Source organism: Hyaena hyaena, unplaced genomic scaffold (genome assembly GCF_003009895.1).
Source record: "Hyaena hyaena isolate Hyena2069 unplaced genomic scaffold, ASM300989v1 scaffold_250, whole genome shotgun sequence".
Taxonomy (NCBI): domain Eukaryota; kingdom Metazoa; phylum Chordata; class Mammalia; order Carnivora; family Hyaenidae; genus Hyaena; species Hyaena hyaena.
The window spans coordinates 1,166,835-1,173,218 of record NW_024080882.1 but is presented as its reverse complement, the minus strand read 5'-3'; the positions used below and the strand labels follow the sequence as shown (position 1 = coordinate 1,173,218).

Sequence of the window (6,384 nt, the reverse complement as noted above, 5' to 3'; positions counted from 1 at the left end):
GTAGTTCAGCCACTGGAGCAAGGCATCTACTGAAAGTAGACTCCTCCTCTCTCACAGAAACTAGGATCTAGAGGTGCTATCTCCCTTGATGTTTGTGTTTTTAAAGGAGGTAGCTCCCAGGTCCTTGAGAAAGATATTCCTAGGTTAGAAAGCTGACAAAATGCCAAGCTAGTTTTCAAAAGGGTTTCTAGACATTTCAAAGAGAGGAGCAAGTACTTAGGATGGCAAGTCTTCTTAGTTAAGTTCTTGGAGAAAAAGAGGGAAAGGGGAAATGCTTCTCTTATTTGCAATAGGAAAAAGCAAGTTTCTTTTTTTTTCTTTTTTTTAAAAATTTATTTCTAGGAGAGAGAGAGAGAGACAGCATGAGCAGGGGAGGGTCAGAGAGAGAGGGAGATACAGACTCTGAAACAGGCTCCAGGCTCTGAGCTGGCAGTCAGCACAGAGCCCAACGCGGGGCCCGAACCCATGAACCGCGAGATCATGACCTAAGCGAAAGTCGAATGCTTAACCGACTAAGCCACCCAGGCGCCCCGGAAAAAGTAAGTTTCTTATTTTCCTATTTGTACATATATAGTTGACATGCATCACCTGAACAAGGTCCGCCTCCAGTTTACAGCCAAGTTGCTGAGATACAAATAAGTTAATTACCTAATCAACAGTTGATGGCTAAAACTCAGGTTATATTTAAATCTTTAAATTGACAGTGGTAGGAAAGATCTGATTTATTTTTTCCTTTTTTGTGCTGTTAAAATATGGTACTTATTTGATGCTATGTCTTGGAAAAGAAATGAAACACCAGATTCCCTTTCATATTATTTAAGACTCTTATTATAAGAATCTTGGGGGAGAAACTTTTGCCTATTTTAATTTAGAGAGAATTGCTCATTAATTCTTTGAATATGCAGACCATTTACCGTGTTAAATCAGCCTGATGTTAGAAATGTTTAATTGTTCACCAGAATCAGATTAGTAATATGTTATCCTATTAAAAGTTTTTCAGATGTTCTCACCAACTGTGAATTTTAGATCAACCAAATGATCTGAAAGAAAGAGAAAGCAGGGGGAGGAAATCCTGTGAAGAATACCCTTTATGAGCTTGATAGGAGCCTGAGGCTAATGATAAGGTATGGAGAGTCTCAGTGTGTGGTGATGGTGGTGGTGGGAAGGAGGGGGGGTGGTCGGGAGGATGCTGGGGGCCTTAGGACCTGACATTCTTTTTGCCTTCATTTCTTATTTTCGATTTTAGGAACTAATCTGCTTTTAGTTTCTGCTAAGATGCAATGAGGTTGTTGAGTTTAGTGACTGATTTATGGAATCAAGGTTCAAACGGAGTCCCTGATTACTCTCTTTTTTAAGTCTGACATTTTATTACATGGGCAGTAACCTTGGCCTATGTGCTGTTTTAATTCAGGGTCTTATCTCACAGAAACCTTCGCTCTGGACAAAGTGAAGACATTTGTTTGGAATAAACAGTTTTCTCTTCTCCAGTTTTTTAATAGCTTTTATGACATTTTTAAGGCACTATTCTTTACAGTCATCAGGCAGTTCAGTTTGAAAGTGGCTTTGGTGACCCACAGATATGTTTTGCATCACTGCTGAGCTTAGAGTATAGGCAATTTCCTAGCTTAGTGGAGAGTCTTGCATCAGGATTAAGTTTGGCCAGAGACCTGGGAACTCTGGACCTATTTTTATAGCTCAAAACACTTGATGACCTTCTGAAGAGTGTCTTTTTGAAAAAAAAGTGTAATGATAAGTGACTCAAAAGTGTAAAGCTTAAAGCCTAATGTATGCATTATGTAATCTAGTTTAGAGGTAGATTGGAGAACATAATTATTCAGTTCTTGACCTAGCGAGAGTAAAAGGACAGCAGCGGCAGATTTATTAGTGTTCAGGCTGGAATGAAACGTGAAGCTTGGATCCACAGACAGGACGTGACTCCTGCTACTTTTTCTTCGTCATGTCCAAGTCTAGATCTTGTGGCTTGCTTGTGTGGCAAGCTGGCTGTATTCTATGCGAAGGAACCAATAAGGGGTAGACTAGAAATTGTTTGCTGACTCTGTTTCTTCTGTGGAGCTTGGGGGTGGTGGGGACATAGGAGGACCCAACCACGATGTAGAAGCCCACATCGTGGGAAGTCACTGGTGTCCCTCAAAGTAAAAACTGTTGAAGGTGAACCACTTGTAGGGGAAATCAAATTCACGGTCCTAGGCTTTTAGCATATGCAGGGCTTGTGTGGTTGATTTTCTTTCTTTTTGAAAACTGTTGTGTTGGGGCACCTGGGTGGCTCAGTCGGTTAAGTGTCTGACTTTGGCTCAGGTCATGATCCTGTGATCCGTGAGGTCAAGCCCTGCATCGGGCCCTGTGCTGACAGCTCAGAGCCTGGAGCCTGCTTCAGATTCTGTGTCTCCCTCTCTATCTGCCCCTCTCCCCCTCACACTCTGTCTCTCTCCCTCAAAAATAAACAAACATTAAAAAAAAGAAAAATATTTTATCAAATACAGGCTGAAGGAGAGCTGGGTTAGGATTTGAATTAATCAGTTTAGTTGTTTCCCAGTCGTTTTTTTTTTTTTTTTTTAAGTCACCCTTAGCAATTGCCTTTCAATTCAGCCATGAGTAAAAACCACATCTCTGTTTTTTGCTGATCTCTGTGCAGAGGACAGAAACTTTGTTTATACATCTTACTCCTTTGTGTAAAGAATATATTTGAAGACTGACATATTTCAAAGGAAAAAAAAAAACCTTTTCCAGGTCTGTTGTAGACACAGTAACCGGTCCTAGGTTAAAAAATAATGCCCAACGCCCAGTGCTTGGTGATGTGGGCCACTTTGAGATTGGAGCTTTGGGATATGGGGAAAAGTAGCCAGACCAGGAGAGATAGGAAGCTACCTAGTTCAAGATGACCAATTAGGAAACATTCATTTTTCCATTTCAGGAGAATAATGTTCATTTTTCCATCTGGCCATATATTATTTTCTGCAAGTCTTAAACTACACCTAGACAGGTATGGAAATATTGGATGAGTCAGCTAGCCACCTAACTAGTATACACTTGAGGATTTGAAAAAGCTTCTCCTTCTGCCTGCTTGAGCAGCCCGAGACTAACATCTGATTCTTTTTCCTAAGGTTTTTCTTTTGTAAAAATGCAAGTATACTTTGGGGAGGTAATTTACTAGGATCATCACAAATTTATACCTTGTTTTTTAGAAGTTTATTATTATGTCCTGAGGATTTATTTTGATGGGATGGAGGTAGAAAGAATTTGAGGCCACTTGGTTTCTAGAAAGAAAATGATAATGACTTGGTTTGTGAGGTAGGAAGGGCTGAAAACGTGGTTGGACCTTCTCACTGTTTTGCAGAGGACTGTTTTTGCCCTTGTACCTTTAACACATGTGAAGCATTCAGTCAAGGCAATATGAGTTTTGATACTGATCAATTTAAGAATTAAGTGACAAACCTCTTTCCATAAGATCAGAATTGTAAAACTAGAACAAACCTAGTATTTTTTTTTTAGGTTAATAAACTTTCCCTTTAAAGTCTTGTGATGTAATTAAATTTTCTTATTGCTTAAAAACTCCTATAGACTAAATATTGCTTAAACAGGTTATCAGAATGAATGTCTAGCTTCTTTTTATGTGATTTACTACCCTAAGGCCCTTTTTTAACATGGCTTGTGGGAAAAAGGGTCTTCAGACAAATGTATTACTACCTGGGTATAGGTGCCTCAACTCATTTTGCCTAAATTAAACTGCATCCTCCCCTCCAATCCTGCCTGCTCCTGGGTTTTCAGTCCTTATAAGGAGCTCTGCAGTCTTTCGACTCATCCTAACTATCCATCTGGCTAGATTCTTTCCTTTTCTACTCCCTTTATTTAATTCATAATTTAACAGGTTCTATGGATTCTTTATATTTTATCATAGGATATTTGTCTTTCTCTGACTGACTCATTTCACTTACACTCCGGTTGCATCTGTGTTGTTGCACATGGCAAGATTTCTTTCTTTCTGATGTCTGAGTAATATTCCATTGTATGTGTGTGTGTATGTGTGTGTGTATATATATATACCCATTCTTCTTTATCCATTCACCAGTCGACATTTGGGCTATTTCCATACTTTGGCTACTGTTGATACAGGGATGGTATAAACATTGGGGTGCATGTGCCCATTCAAATCAGCATTTTTGTGTCCTTTGGATAAATACCTAGTAGTTGTAGAATAGTTCGAGGGTGGTAGAATAGTTCTATTTTTAATTTTTTGAGGAACCTCCATACTGTTTTCCAGGGTGGCTGTACCAGTTTGCATTCCCACCAGCAATGCTAAATGGTTCTCCTTTCTCTGCATCCTCACAAATATCTTTTGTTTCCTGTGTTGTTAATTTTAGCCATTTTGAAAGGTGTGAGGTGGTATCTCATTGTGGTTTGGATTTCTATTTCATTGATGATGACGGATGTGGAGGATCTTTTCAATGGTCTGTTAGCCATTTGGATGTCTTCTTTGGAAAAGTGTCTATTCATGTCTTCTCATTTCTTAACTGGGTTATTTGTTTTTTGGGTGTTGAGTTTGATAACTTCTTCATAGATTTTGGTTACTAACCCTTTATCCAATATCATTTCCAATATTCTATTGGTTGCCTTTTAGTTTTGTTGATTGCTTCCTTTGCTGTGCAGAAGCTTTTTATCTTGATGAGGTCCTAGTAATTCATTTTTGCTTTTGTTTCCTTTGCCTCTGGAGATATGTCTAGTAAGAAGTTGCTGCGACTGAGGTCAAAGAGATTCTTGCCTATTTTCGCCTCTAGGGTTTTGGTAGTTTCCTGTTTCACATTCAGGTCTTTCATCCATTTTGAATTTTTTTTTGTGCATGGTATAAGAAAGTGGTCCAGTTCCATTCTTCTGCATGTCACTATCCAGTTTTTCCAAAAGCATTTGCTGAAGAGACTGTTTTTTCCTTTTTTTCTTTTATTTTTTTAATAGTTTACTGTCAAGTTGGTTTCCATATAACACCCAGTGCTCATCCCCACAAGTGCCCTCCACCATGCCCATCACCCCTCTTCCCCTCTCCCCCACACCATCTGCTCTCAGTTTGTTCTCGGCATTCAAGAGTCTCTCATGGTTTGCTTCTTTCCCTCTCCCCAACTATTTTCCCCTTCTTCTCCCCAATGGTCCTCCGTTAACTTCCTCCTAATCCTCCTATATGTGCAAACATATGGTATCTGTCCTTCTCTGCCTATCTTATTTTGCTCAGCATAACACCCTCAAGTTCCATCCACGTTGCTACACATAGCCAGAATTCATTCTTTCTCATTGCCATGTAGTAGTCCATCGTATAGCTAAACCACAACTTCTTGATCCATTCATCCATTGATGGACACTTAGGCTCTTTCCATGTTTTAGCTATTGCTGAGAGTGCTGCTATGAACCTTGGGGTACATGCGCTCCTATGCATCAGCATTTCTGTATCCCTTGGGTAAATTCCTAGCAGTGCTATTGCTGGGTCATGGGGGAGTTCTATTGTTAATTTTTTGAGGAGCCTCCACACTGTTTTCCAGAGGGGCTGTACCAGTTGACATTCCCACCAACAGTGTAGGAGGGTGCCCATTTCTTCACATCCTCGCCAGCATCTATAGTCCTCTGATTTGCTCATTTTAGCCACTCTGACCAGCGTTAGATGCTATCTCATTGTGGTTTTGATTTGTATTTCCCTGATGAGGAGTGATGCTGAGCATCGTTTCATGTGTCTGCTGGCCATCTGGATGTCCTCTTTGGAGAAGTGTCTGTTCATATCTTCTGCCCATTCCTTCACTGGATTGTTTGTTTTTAGGGTGTGGAGTTTGGTGAGTTCCTTATAGATTTTGGATACTAGCCCTTTATCTGATATGTCATTTGCAACTATCTTTTCTCATTCCATCGGTTGCCAAGTAGTTTTATGGATTGTTTCCTTTGCCGTGCAGAAGCTTTTAATCTTGGTGAGGTCCCAATAGTTCATTTTTGCTCTTGATTCCCTTGCCTTTGGGGATGTGTCAAGTAAGAAATTGCTGTGGTTGAGGTCAAGGAGGTTGTTTCTTGCTTTCTCCTCTAGGGTTTTGATGGTTTCCTGTCTCACGTTCAGGTCCTTTATCCATTTTGAGTTTATTTTTGTGTATGGTGTGAGAAAATGATCTAGTTTCATTCTTCTGCATGTTGCTGTCCAGTTCTCCCAGCACGATCTGTTAAAGAGGCTGTCTTTTTTCCATTGGATACTCTTTCCTGCTTTGTCAAAGATGGCTGTACATTTTTGGGTCCATTCCTGAGTTCTCTATTGTATTCCATTGGTCTATGTGTCTGTTTTTGTGCCAATACCACACTGTCTTGGTGATGACAGCTTTGTAGTAGAGGCTAAAGTCTGGGATG

General features: G+C 40.0%; 1 long non-coding RNA gene across 1 annotated transcript in view; it reads left to right on the top strand.

Moving 5' to 3' along the window:
• Positions 1-495: 495 nt before the first annotated feature.
• Positions 496-6,384, top strand: part of LOC120240246 — a 27,933-nt gene continuing 22,044 nt past the window's right edge. Inside the window, exons 1-2 of the long non-coding RNA XR_005530607.1 lie at positions 496-539; positions 993-1,124. This is a non-coding gene — a long non-coding RNA (uncharacterized LOC120240246). The remainder of the gene's footprint in view (positions 540-992; positions 1,125-6,384) is intronic.